Source organism: Lepidochelys kempii, chromosome 3 (genome assembly GCF_965140285.1).
Source record: "Lepidochelys kempii isolate rLepKem1 chromosome 3, rLepKem1.hap1, whole genome shotgun sequence".
Taxonomy (NCBI): Eukaryota; Metazoa; Chordata; order Testudines; family Cheloniidae; genus Lepidochelys; species Lepidochelys kempii.
Genome location: NC_136382.1, coordinates 82,271,276 through 82,285,920, shown reverse-complemented (window position 1 = coordinate 82,285,920; position 14,645 = coordinate 82,271,276).

Here is a 14,645-nt window from a genome sequence, read left to right as displayed (position 1 = left end):
AAAGCCTCTGCGTTCCAAACCTACTCCAGCCACCCAACCACTAAGCTGTCTTAGCTGCAACAGTAGCATTTTCTTCTCCTGTATTATTAGAATACCATTGAATTCATAAAAAGAAAAGGAGTACTTGTGGCACCTTAGAGACTAACCAATTTATTGTTAGCTCACGAAAGCTCATGCTCAAATAAATTGGTTAGTCTCTAAGGTGCCACAAGTACTCCTTTTCTTTTTGCGAATACAGACTAACACGGCTGTTACTCTGAAACCTGTCATTGAATTCATGTCACTTAAGGAGTTTATTAAAAGCATACATTATGATTAAACAAAACAAGTGTGTGACTCCTCTGCTGTTCTAGTCTCCTCCCTTCACCCAATAATGCCGCCTGGCAGCAAACAAGTATGGTAACATACCCTAAGAACAACATATAATTGTTATATAATAGTTTACTTACAGTTTTGCTCACTGGGACAGCCTTATCAGACAAGGTCCCAAGGGAAAATGTAGTCCTACAATACTATTCAAGCATACTTCAGAACTCCTCTACCAGTGTAATACATGACATTCAAACTAATCAATACAATATCAAGCACTACAGACTTTTTGGAAGTTACTTTTCATTATACTCATTCTAAATAATTACAATTATTTAATGAAGTGTCTCTTTGCTACAGTAACGGTGATAAGGAAAAATGGTTAAAGGAAATATGTAATGCCAGTATAGATCAATAGCTACATCCGATGAAGTGAGCTGTAGCTCACGAAAGCTCATGCTCAAATAAATTGGTTAGTCTCTAAGGTGCCACAAGTACTCCTTTTCTTTTTATATAAATCAAACTAATCCCAACAACTCAGGAATATCAAGGGTTAATATCACAGCACATCATTTAACAGGCCTAACCCGAAACTAATCATGAAACTAAGAAACTAACATTAAAATAGGTAGTCATAATGCTACACGCTATTAGTTAACGCACAAAGACAAATACAGCACATTTCCTTGTTTAGCAGTACCTCCATGTATCTACCTAGAACAGGTTCCCAGTCTCCAATTTGTACATCCCAGGATTTTAGTCCCTATGGAATGTCTGTCACTCACTCACATGCACACCCACATACACACCACACTCGCGCTCACACTCTTGCACACGCATTCTCATCTAGCTCTCCCTAAAACAGCTCTTAGGACTTTAGAATTTCCTCCCCTTCACATCTACTCCACCCCATGCAGTAATTAGGCTTAGCAAGAGCAATTAACAAAACAAACTCCTCTCATCCCGGTGGCCTGATAATTCTGATTGTCATGTTTTAAGATATGCAAGAGGGTTTCAAATGAAGGTAAATTAAAACATTGCACAATACCCTTTTGGCACCTAATTGCCCCCATTGTTTTATATGAACAATAGGTTTTATTCCATACTTTAAAATATCTACTCTGAACTTAGAGCTTAAAAATGCCTTTGTTGGCTCAATTGTCTCATACTATTGTTTTCATTGATATATTAGTGTACAGTTGCTTGACTATAATGCACACTAATACACATATGCTACTTATAATTTTTTCCTGTATTTGAACTATCCGGTGACCCAAAGAATATAATGTGAGATGTAAAATATGGGTTGCAGTTTGAGTAGCTGTCCTTTTCCCCACCTGTTGACCTATGGCTCAGAACTGATGGCTAATGCCTCAAAAATTGTTGTGCTGGGTTTGCACCTGCTTTCCATTCACTTTCCACTAATACTTTAGTTGGATGAGTTGACTATCAGGAATGTCACAAAAACATCAACTAGTGACTGATGCCCAGTGAAATTGATGAAAACCCCTCCTCTGATTTCCTTGGGTTCTGGATCAGGCTCATGGAGAATATTTGCCCAGAACAAATCTTGAATTGGTAAATGTGTATTTGAATTAAAACAAAATTCTAGAAGTGACACTAATGCAATCAGGGAACAGAAACAACATATCAGTGTGTCCAACCAAAACTAACTAACACAGTTCAGATTTTTAATATATGCAACAAACTGTTCACAAATACCAGCAGACCAAATTAATTATTGTTAAAGTTATTTAGCTAAATTTTTGAATAAATGTGTGAAAACTAATCTGCTCAAGGAGAATTCATGAGCAGAAAGAAAGACCAGAATTGAATAAGTGGTCTGTTATGTGACATTTTCTCAACTCCAATTTTATATAAACTGAATGAAGTAGTTATCTTTTAAGATGCAATCTCACCAATTATTTAAAACTACAGCAACAACTGAGATAAAAAAAAATTTAAAAGAACAGAAAGCTAAAGTTCTTTTATAAAGGATTTATTACTACACTCATTGCAGCAACTGTGCAATGAGCTTCTAATTCGGTAGGTATATTTCTCTACTTCACTGATTTAATTTCCACTGGAAGTCAACAATATTTGCACAAAGGTATTTTTCTGAGCAGACAGACAACAAATGTGATTTCAAAAGGTTTCAAAATAGAGCACATTGCACAAACACAGGGAAAGTTTCAACTTCCAGCAGTTAATTTTTCTACTTCTTCCACATTCTTGCCTTGAGTCAATGTTCTATAAAGACTTGTAATGAGCCATCAGATTTGTAAAACAATAGCCTAATATAAAAAGCCATGTTATATAATAATATTACACAAAAAACTACATTAAAAAAGACATTAAGGTTGCTAAGCACTCAAAAGTTAGGAAATGCCAGATATACAGCTGCATGTGTAATCTTAATTCTTTGCATATATGTATATGATAGTGCTCAATTAATCAGCAGCTCTTCAATATTTCATTTTCTCCTTGTAGCTCAGTGTGTGGCCTTATTTAACTGCACACTATTCAAACCATGCTATGAAGATATAATTATAAATTTCCTTCTGAGCTTTTTTATGACACTCGTCACTACTGTGGTTGAGTGCATCAAAAACATCAATGAATTTATTTTCCCAACATACCTGTGAAATGAGGGAATATTATTAATTATTAATTGAGCAAGGATACAGAGATTAAGGTCAAAAGTATCCACTAACTTTGGGTGCCCAATCTGAGATGCCTAAAACCTGATTTTTCAGAGTACTTAGCAATATGTAACACTTCATATGTTCAAAGCACAGCTCCCACTCACTCCATTAGCAGCTGTGAGTGCTCAGCACTTCAGCAAATCAGACAACCATTCCCAGTTTCCCCTTCCTCACCTACAAGCTCCTTGTCCCCTATCTTCTTGCCCGGCCACTCCCAAGTCCCCCCCTCTCCACCACGGCTCCTCATCTAATCAATTTCTCTGCTGCATGCTGACCTTCAGCTGTCCTCCCCACTCACGTTCCACATCCCTCTGGACTCCCAATCTTCCTCCCGGGGCTCTTCCTTCAATCCCAGTGATCCCTCCCTTTCAGCTCATTGCCTCAGTCTCTTTGTTTGGACTGTCCCAGTTTCCCCCTCACATCCTGGCTCTCTCTCAGATTTGTCTTCCCTCTCCCTCACCTCCTTTCCTCTGCTCCATTGGTTCTCAGTCTCCTCACCCAGACAGTCCATGTTTCCCCTGGCACCTCATGCAATCTCAGTCTTTCCCTGATCCCCTCCTCACCCCACTACTAGCTTTCAGTGCCCCCTCTCCCCAGCTCCTAGTTTCAGTCACCTTGCCTAGCCAGTTGGAGTTCTCCTCCTGGCTCCCAGTCCCAGTTTCTGTCCCCAGTGCTCAGTGCCAGTCTCCATGCCCACCCAAACTCAGTGTCTTCCCAACTCCCAGGTCCCTCTCCCCATGCCTGCCAGTCTCCAGTCCCAATTTCCATCTCTCCAACCCCCTGTCTCCTTGTCCTAATGTATTTCCCCCCCCCCCCCCTTTTCCCCTCTTCATTTGAATCAGGCAGCTTCCTCCTCTTCCACACTGCCTGGCCCTAGTGAGAGTTACTGATAGGACAGAACAGTCTCCTTGCTCTCTGTTCAGGTGCCCGGACCCAGACCCGACATAGTCCGTATCAGCACAGAGGTGCAATTGCAGGGAAAGTCCTGGTCAGCACTGTGCTGAAGAACACTGTACCTGATGCAGACAGAATCTTTGAGGAATTTTGCTGCTAAAATCTAAGAAGTTGCTACTGGGCATGAGTGAACTGCAATTTTTCAAAGACTTATATAATTTGGCCAAATTTGGGTGGATTTTCAGGGGGGTGTCAAAAGGCACATCCCTGACACCATGGCCACCTCCCTGTCAAGTACCTGCTCCAAAGCATGGATACAATGGGCTTTTCTTTAGCCTTGCTCTCAGAAATGATTGAACCAGTTTGGCTGAAATATTCCCACCACAAACCCATCAGCTTGAGGCAGACTCCGAGCATGGAAACTTTCAGACCAAATGGTTGAATATTAACAAAGTTATAAACAGCTGAAAGCAGGGTCTTACAATGGGAAGTGCTTGGAAATCTTAATAGGTGGTGCTACCAGCCCCGTCTACAACATAGCATGTTTCAGTTTATTTCCCCACCACCACACCCACAATTCTCTTTTTATGTGAATGATAATATGAGCAGAATATACAGATCACATATAAGGACTTGTATATAGACAAATCTAGTTTCCTCAGGCTGCTATTCTTCTTTCTATAGTTCCACTTAAACACACTAGAATTAGATTAAATTAATGCTAAAGTACCACATGGTTCTATACACAGATATAGTAGATGAAGCTCTCTGCCCCAAGGAGTTTGCAATTTAGCTTTACAATCCTATAATGACTATTGTGGACTCGTGCATAGCCCCATTGCTCAGCATGGGCATTAGCACCAACTTGCATGAATCACATTGCAGAATTGAGGCCTTAGTAATTCAACCTTCAGTTAATAGTCATAAAGTGTAGTCATGCACTAATTTCTGCTTTCTTGTTTAACCAAAAATGTTTAAATATGAATTTTAAAATTTTTCTTCTGTGTCCAAGCCAGAGGATTCCCAAAATACACCTAAAACAGTAATATTTAGAAAAATTAGTGTCCCTGAACTGATCATAGAGGAAGGAGGTGCAGTCAAAGTGCTCATGTTAGTAAAGTAAGATAATATATTTCTTGAAATGAATGAAAATCCAGTAGCACACATCTGTTTTGGTAAACCAGTGTCCTAAAATGCCCAATTTTGCCCTTAAAATGATCAATTAAAATGAGTTTCAGAAGTTTAGTCTGAGATAGGAAATTCCTCCTACAAAATTCTCAACATTATTTTCCCACAAATCAAACAACTGGGAGTAAGGAAAGCTAGCATCCAGTCCTCATTTCTTCCTTCCCTCTTAGCTCACCGCCACAAGATGGCTACTTCCTTTCCACAATCCATTTCAGTCAAATCTGTACACAAAACAGGACACACCTTCTGGGCAAGCTCAAGTCTTTACGTGCAGAAAGCTCCCTTCAAAGCATCACTAAGAATCTGTGTGGGAAGTGTATGAAATATTAAAACAGTCCTGTATTTTTTTTAATTCTAAATTTGCCCCACAACTTCTCTGTTCTCATTTATTTTGGGTTAACATAACCTTTTTGACTCTTGAAGTAGACGCACAAATATAAGCAGAACCACAAATGCAAAAAAAAATAAGATGATCTGCAAGTGCCTCCCAAGAGGACAGTTCTGACCCAAAATGTGATTTTTTTTTTTTTAGATTAATATGCTTCTCCTACTTTAGCAATTGGAGACAGGGAGGGCAAAGGAGAAAACAATGCATTGAGTCCCCAGGAAAATAAAGATAAACACCTTTAGGTGTTTTCCCAAATCTGAATTTCTTTGGTTTTCTTTGGATGAAGACCCCACCTCAAGCCTTGTCTTCCTTTCTTAACTATACAACTTCAAACATGTCCATACCCCTTTATTCAAGTCATAAATTTACTCTTTAAATAATCCAGAGCTAAATATTTTCTATACTGCCCATCACTGTAGTAACTGTGCCCTATCCTTCCTATTATGGGGTCCAGCAGATCAGACAGAATGTTTGCTGGTTCTTGCCTTTACACTCCTCATGTGAGTGTCACACACTCTGACCATCTCTAGTTAGATCTGTGCTCGTCCACCTCCTCAGCAGGGTAGTCACAGAGCACCCCTGCTTTGTATCATCCATTAGCTGCCAGTTCCGTTCTGATGCCTATTCAAGGCCATCAACAGATTACAATCCAGCAATATCAGAGGATGGCTCTCCATCCTTGGTTAGCCAAGAAGCTTCTGTCTTCTTGGACAAGGCAGGTAGCAAAACCAAGGGCAAAGCTTGTGAGATCTGAAAATTCAGCACTCTCAGTTAAGTAGGTCAACTTGTGAAATGGGCTATCAAGCCTGGTCTAGACTAGGATTTGGAAGGTGTTATCTCACACATGTTAACAACCTAGTGTAGACAAGGGAGTATGCCTTTTACATGTGTTAAACCAATCATATGTTAACTCTCTATGTTAGTTAACACCTTCCAAATCTAATCTAGATGAGGCCTAGGAGAACTACACTCACCCAAGGCTAATTGCTTTTACAGCATGCTGCAATATTCATCATTTGCTAAAATTTTCCCATAATAGTCAAAATAATTACTTGAGGGTGGGGGACGGGGAAGAGAACAAGCAGAGAGCTTTCTGGAATTTGGAAAGGGTAGACTGCAGAATCCACTATGGACTATCACCACACAGGCCTAATTTATAGGATAAGCACCTAGAATGCTGATGTGAATGTTACTGTATTACCACAGATATACAGATAGGTACATACATAACAGATACAATGAACTCTAGGACAATGCAAGATGTAAAGGGAGCTAGTTTTATGCCTGCCAGCCACATTACTAAATCTTATGATGGAAGAGTTAAAAGCCAAAGAGATCTGCTTGATATGGGTTGATAGAAAGAGGAAGAGGCAAGGCAGGTGGAGAGAGCTGGAGAAAGGAAACTTTGTGGATCTCTTTTTCTCTTGATCAGGATATAAAGTGAAAGGGAGAATTAAAACAAACTTCAAAAGCTTGTCTAAAACTAACAAACTACTTTGGTGGTTCAGCTGAAGGTTGAGTTTCACCAGTCATTATCAATACAGTAGACACAGAGGAAAGTATTTAAAACTGGAAAAACAACCAACTGGCATGTAGAACTTGTCTAAACACAAAATGATATTGGTATCCTCAAAGCAATACAACTTCCCTAGTGTGGATGCAGTTATTCCAGGGTAAAGGTTCTTCTTCCACAAGGAGCTGTACCAATATAAAGCACCTTTCTACTGATATATCTGTATACACACTAGGGGTTGAACTGATTTAACCACTTTTGTAAAAATCACACCCCTAACTAAGATAGCTTAATTGGTACAAAATCTGTATGTAGATCAGTCCTAAGTGAGGGCATGCTTTCATGCTAATCATCTGAATTTCTCTCATGTTTTGTCTGTTTCTGGCAGTAAAATTCACTATTTTTCCAGCCATCAGTATAGACAGCTGGCTCCTTCTGGAAAAGATGGCAGCAGCAGTGGTTATCAATCAAACCATGGACGCCCTGTGCACTAATGCAGCCTTGTTAGCATTTTCTCTTAAATGTCTGTACTTGCTATCTTTGAGGTGTGCTTAGACACTAGTGGGTCAGATCCTCAGCTGGAGTAAAAGGACACAGCTCCATTGACTTTAAAGGACATTAGCTGAGGCTCCAGCCTTACGGGCAGTAAGAGAATCCAGATTAGGTTCTGGAGCTAGGTTTCCCAGTGGTGTATGCTGTAAAGTGAACTGGTTTACCAACCTCATTATTAAGTCCAATCACTGTACAAGGATCTAAAGACAACTGAATATCAAACTCAGAGTATATGCTGGTTGCTGAAATACAATCCTGTCCCCTCCTCCCCAAAAAGTAATTTTTCAGATAAACTTACATAAAAACTCTGTACTCCCTCCTCACCCAATTTACAGCACAGAATATTCTGCAAATCACTGCATCTAGTAACTTTTTACAAAAACATAATAGCTTCAAGGGGCACATTTATTAAAAATGCTTCAGCAACAATAGTATTAAAGTCCATGCTTCCAATTATATTCTTTTCTTCAATTAGTTTTAAAGAAACTAACACCTCTATTAATCATTTCAATTAACTGCAAGTACCACATGACACCGGCATCAGCAGTCCATATGTTGTGTTCCAATCATCCAAATATTAAAGCCTTTTTAATTGATTTATCTAAAGAACATTCAACAGACTCAAGGTGGCAGCCAGCCAGGAAATCCCAAAAGAAGATGACAAAAAAGGTGGGGGCGCTAAACCAGTTTCCCAATTTGTTTTTTTCCTCTTCCTCCAGGGTTCACTAAGTTAATCCAATCAGCCCATAAAGACCCTTTTTAATAAAATAAATAAATAGATAAGAGAACACACATGTCGGCTCTCGCGGTGCTTTCCCTGTGGAGAAGCCCCTTCTGCTACAGTAGACAGTCACCCTATTAAGAGAATGCTGCATACAAGAGTGCATTTTTTATCCAGCAGAAATATTTAGCTTGGCTGCCTGCCAGGGAATGCTGGAAGAATAGACTGAATTAGGGGATTTACCTTCCACGTGTTTGGCACGTGTCATTGGGCTCTGAAGAGCTTGTGTCTCTCCCCCCCCCCCCCCCATCAAAGCTTTCCTACAGAGAATAAAGTATGACCTATAAGAACAGTTGATGGGTTGCATTACTAAGTGTTGGCACCGTGACTTTGTTCTGCTGAAAAAGAAAACTTTTGCCTAATTTCAGATGATCATTTGTTTCCCTACCCAGGTAGGGGGTACATAGTTTGAAATTATTCTTTTGAACAGGTATATTTTTCTTTTTGGTTTTTAAAACACATGGGGTAAGTTTTCTGTAGGCAGACTTAACTTGGAGAGAAAGTGATTTAAAAATAAATCTCCAACCACAGAACATTTTAGGGACTTACTGAAAAAAAGTAGCTTCGTAGATATAAGCAAAGTAGATCATTTTGCCATTTGATTTCTATATGTTGACTTGTGGACTTTCCTTATTTTAGAAAGCACTCCCTAATGTAAATAATTCAGTCCTGCCAATACCTATTAAGACTAACAATCAGAACAACATATAACAAAGACTAACAATCAGAGTTTAAGATTAAGTACCATGTAACTCAACTGCACTCCTAATTTGAGAAGGGGGGTGTCTTTGTTATAATTTGATTGCTGGTGCCATCACATGTATTTAGAAAAAGAAAATAGAGTTTCCTTGTGAATTAAAGCTGGAAAGTCTTTCAACTGCATTTAATTCAATATATTGGATGTGTGTCTGACACATGCATTGGTTGTGTTTACATCAGAGAATTTTACCAAACAATTCCCATTGTTGCTAATACCAATTCATTTAAATCAGTGTTGGTGCTGGTGAGAAAACTAGTGGAGATAGATCTCTGGCAGCTTCTAGTGGTTTTGTGTTAGTTGAGCTTAGCCTTTGTCTGCACACTTTTTTATTAACTAAATTGGTTTAAATTGGTTTATTTGACTAAAATTGGTGTAACCCCTTTGTGTGAACACTTTTATTTAGATCAAGTCAGTTTCTGAACTTCATCTAAACTGATTTAGTTTAATCTACAGAATTTTCATGGAGACAAGGCCTTATTCTAAGCAGATCTGGTTGACATGGTGGTAAAAACCCCTGAGCCCTCCAGTCCCTACATTATTAGTAGCAATGGGTTTAGCTAAACCATTTCTGGAAACAGTTTAGCTGCAAGGGTAGACATGACCAAAACATGCTTTTCTCCCAGCTATAATTCCACTTAGTTCAGCCATAAGCTTGTGGCATCTGAGTGAGTGTGACATTAGAAGACCCAGTTTACCTTACTCCAAGAAAGACTCAACCATTGTTTCTGAAATGGTGCTGAACATGGTTTGATCCTGTAAACACGTATACATAAAACTGCTTTCAGTTCTGGTTCAGCTGTGCCTGTTGTCATCTATGGATAAAATTCCCTAGTTCAGTCAAGGGCTCAGATACTCAGGCTACAGTACTGTTTTCCAGACCTTTTATAGCAGCTACAATGAGACCTGGTTTCATTTATAGTGTAAAAGGGCCTTACCAGGGGCTACTGAAAATTAACATAGCAGTTAACTTAAGTTAGGTTTCAGCTTCAGGAAAGTCACACAAAGTCAGCACCAAATTTAGCAAGATTTGTAGGTCCAGATTGTCTGGTGGGGTAAATCAGCCTCGTTCTGTTGATTTTATTGAAGCTACTCCAGTTAACATGAGCTAAGGATATGAGGCCAGATTTTTAGAAGTATTTATTAGGCACCTTGCCTTTAAAAGTCTAGCCCTTGGTCCACAAAATGTTTAAATTCTTAAATAAATAATGTAATCCACATTCAGGTTAAAGTACTTCAAGGTGAGTGTCTTTGGATGGAAAGTGAGAATCAAAGTTTCCAGCCCTGCAATGACAAGCCCAACCAGGCTTTCGTTATCTCCTCCTCCTCCTCCTCCATGTTCCTCACACATGTAACTAGACTCAGGCAATACTACATTTAAAAAAAACCTACATGGGCCAGATCCTCGACTGGTATAAATTGGCATAGCTCTGCTGATTTCAGGGTCTGAGAATCTGGACAGTATATTTTTAATTCTATATAGAGGCTATTTGATAAGTTTCTCCATCTTTCCATAAAAGATGGTAACCTTTGTGGTAATACAAGTAACTGTTCTTTCCTTTATTTACACTTAGTGTTTAGAAAATTTGTTTATCACTATGCAAAGCTTTCAAATAAATTACAGTTAGTAACTCTGCTGTTGACATGCATGTTTGGCAATATACTGTAGTGAGATTAAATAGTTACTGAATCTCTGCTTTACATTTTCAGCTTAAAATCTTTGCAGTTAATTGAATTTTTGAATGACTCTGACCACTCAGTACTCCAGCACTGCCCTCAGGTAGCAGCAGCATCTGTTATACATAACCTGCCAATGGCTGCTTTTAAATTATTAGAAAATGGAGTTAACTGTTTTTGAGCACTAGTCTAGACTTAGGTAGGCATACTATGGAAAGACTAAAATTTCAGTTGAAATGAAGCCTCAATCAGGGTACTCTCTGATCAGAATATTTCATACTTGAAGCTTACTAAAAAGCACACAAAAACAGCAAGAATGCTGTTGGTATTTTTCATTGTAAACATGTAAGCAACCTCCCCTCCCTCCCCCAACTCCATATAGGATTAATTTCCTGACAAAATATTGGTGAACACAGAAGGTCCATTTCTTCATCTTTGGCCTTGCTTCTGTACTCATCACAGCAATACTGTGGCGCTCAAATCTGGAACTGGAAATTGCCCATTTGGTTTGTCTCTGAAAACAGTGTTGCCAAGTTTACATTGATACTATGACTAATATTCCAGAAAGCTAATCCAAAAAGCAAAGACTAATATGCTGCTGTGTGGGGGTCTGATGGCAAATGATTGCTTGGTGCTTTTGTCATCATTGTGACACACTTGTTATTTTTAAATGGTTTGCTTAAACTTTTACAGAAAATATGGCATTTTTAGTAGTAGAAATAAACCTTAGTAGTAGAAATAAGCCTTTTCTATATCTTGTCCAACCCAGTTTTCAGTTAAAAATCACAAACAAACAAAATCTAGGCACCCCTATTTTTTTATTTTTTTTTTATTTTTTGGTTTGGTATACTATTCTGCAATGCCAGGGGAGAAAATGAACCTTTTTATATGTTAGTGAATCACAATGCATTAAATTCTCTTTCACAAACCTGCCTTCTTCATTAAAATCTTATTTTCTTGGTAATCTCCTTTGATCACTAAAGTTATAAGAAGCCCCCTCCTCTCCTTTTGATACTATCAGTGTAGCTTTTGACCAGAGAGCGTGATGAATTAAATGTATGACAGATATGACAGGTGAGGAGTGCTTGGAGGGGGCTTAAACAGCAGGGATAAGACAAAGTCCCCATTTAAGAACAAAACCCCCACCCAATGGCTAGCCCGTTAATGACCAACCACAGAATCACTATTTGTCCTGTTGGCTGAGGAGCAAGCTGATACTATAGAAAAAGCTTTGTTAGCCATGGGGCTGTTCTTCAATCAGGCCACACAACCAACTAATTGAAAAGGCTGTTTTTTTCCAGAGTATTTGAAATACAAGCTAGGACTTTCGTAGGTATACTAGGGTCTTTCCTATAATGTTGTATTAATTTAGCCGCCACAAATTTACAGCTGGACTAAGTGGTATTACAGCATATAAACCTGAAAATCTATCTGCAGGGATCCAGCTAAGCCCTGGAGAGAGGCAAGTCCAGCAGTACAAATCCAAGGAATTTTGGAAGTCAATCCATTAGGATTACTAGGGCAGACCTTTGATTTTGGAAGTCATAGGCTCAAAATATGGAAGCAATTGACTCTCAATCTTCCTTTATTTTAACCTCTTATCCGAGGTCTTATTGACCCAGTTTTTATTCAAATAAAATGATAAATATAGATGAATTACTGGGTGAGAAGAGATTATTGGGTGAGAAGCCCAGTAAAATATTTGCTTTTCATGAGTAATTAAAAAGATGCATTTCAAAAATTGTTTCCAAATCTAATAGGACCTTATGATATATAATTGGATGACAAACATTAAAGAAACTGACAACCTAATCACCTTTCACTGTTAGCTAACAGCCTCCAGCCTCCCCGCCCTCCCTTTTAAAAGCAGTCAGTAATTGTTAATTTAGGTACGTACAGCATACTGTGCTGAATCTAAATTAAGAGTCCCAGGTTCCAAGGTTCTAAACACCCAGCAACCTCCTTGAGGTGAAGAAATCTCTGAACCCCCTGCAGACAAGGATTATATTCTCAGTGGGCATTCTCAGATTTTATCCTTCCAATCTGTGGGTAGCAGAAGGCTAGCAGTTTCCCAGCAGAGGTAGGTGCCGAACTGGTATTCATAGACAAGCCCAACTGTTTTGAAAAAATTAGCACTAGGCTGTATAGGTACACATGAGAGTTCTCGTGCAGCTTTTCTTCAGGTTTAATGAGAAAGCGTAAAACCACTCACACAAATAACAATGGGTCTTTACTTTTGCATTTAATAGGCACCCTACTGTAAATACTTTAAAATATAACAGGAGGGAGCAGAGTCTAGTGTTTAAATCATAGACCCTGGAGTCAGCAGATCTGGGATCTATGCTCAGCTCTGCCACAAGATTCCGGTGTGGTTTTTGTTTGTCACTTAATCTCCCCGTGCCTCAGTTTCCTCACATATAAAATGGGAATAATCTTACCTAACTCAAAAAGGTATTGTGGTCTAGTGGCTTAAAACCAGGCCTAGGAATCCTAGGAATGTTTTAATCTGAGTACCAACACTGATTTTTTCCTGTGACTTTTGAGAAAGTTACTTAACCTCACTACGATCCAGTGTCCCCATCTACAAAATAGGAGTATTTATACTTCCTTGCCTCAGAGGGTGGTTGCAAAGATTAATCAGGTAAATATTTAAACAATATGAAAAGTGCTTTGCAAGTGCTACTTATTAATGTTTATAAAGCACTAGGATGTCCTTTAGAGAGAAAATACTACAGAAAACTTTAGTAGTATAATCACCGTATATAAAAAAGTCTGTGCCAGTTACCTGTGTGCTGGAATACTGGGAGGCACACAAGGAAAAGAATGGTATTTGTACTGAAAACAAAGTACACATTTAAAAAATATGTAAGAGTCTTAACTAGAAAATGGAAAAAGCTTAACTAATTTATCTTTCCCTGGGCTTTAATTCTGCAGATCCACACCTGACGAGGGATTGCTAGAGAGGCTTTTCAATATCCCCATTTGATATAACATTATAGTCTTATTACACATGTTGCCTACTAGACGTGTTCTGACTTTTATAGACTTCAGCTCCATTTCTTAATTTAAACCCATTTGTCTCATGGAATCTCTGAGCCACTGGGTTAGAGTTTTAGCCAAAGAGGTGAGGCAGATTGTATCCAATATGGAGTCATAAAATCCTCCAGTGCTACATCTCCAAAAGCTCCTGCTGCCCTGTGAATAGGCCTGGATTATGTCTGTCTGCAGCTCAGCACCCAGAGAGGACATTTTACAGAAGTGCTGAGTGGACATCCAGGAAAACGGCTTTCAGGACCTTATCTGAAGGACAATACTTAACTTTCACCACTGGGCCTGGCCTCCGAGAGGAAACAGTCACACTTAATTATTGTGTCTTTTTAGATAATTACTGTTTAATCAAACCTCCAGCTGATATTAGCTGGTGGAAAAAGACTATTTTTAGTCAGGACAGTGATTCTCCCTCACTCCTTTCATCTATGAGTAATGTATTTCCTTTTCTTCTCTGTACCACAAACCAGTCCACACCAGATGCTCAGTATTAGGTAAAATTAAAAATGTGGGCATCATATCCTTTGAGAGATGCTTTGAACTCAAATTAATATACCTAAATCAACTTTGTAAATGAAAGAAATCCTATGTTGCCACTGTGTATTTTCCTCTTTTACCAAAAGGGCATTTTAGTCCATTTAAGGTTCTTTTTAGTTCAACTCCACAGGCTATGATTTGACTTAACAACAAGTTATAATTTCCTTTTAACCACAAGAATAAAGGAAATGTACAGAATCAACACCAGAACCTCATCAGGCTCTCTTCCACTCATAAATTATTTGCCAAGGATATGTGAAGTCTACGATTTTGTAAGCTTTTATCTGAAAAAGTTT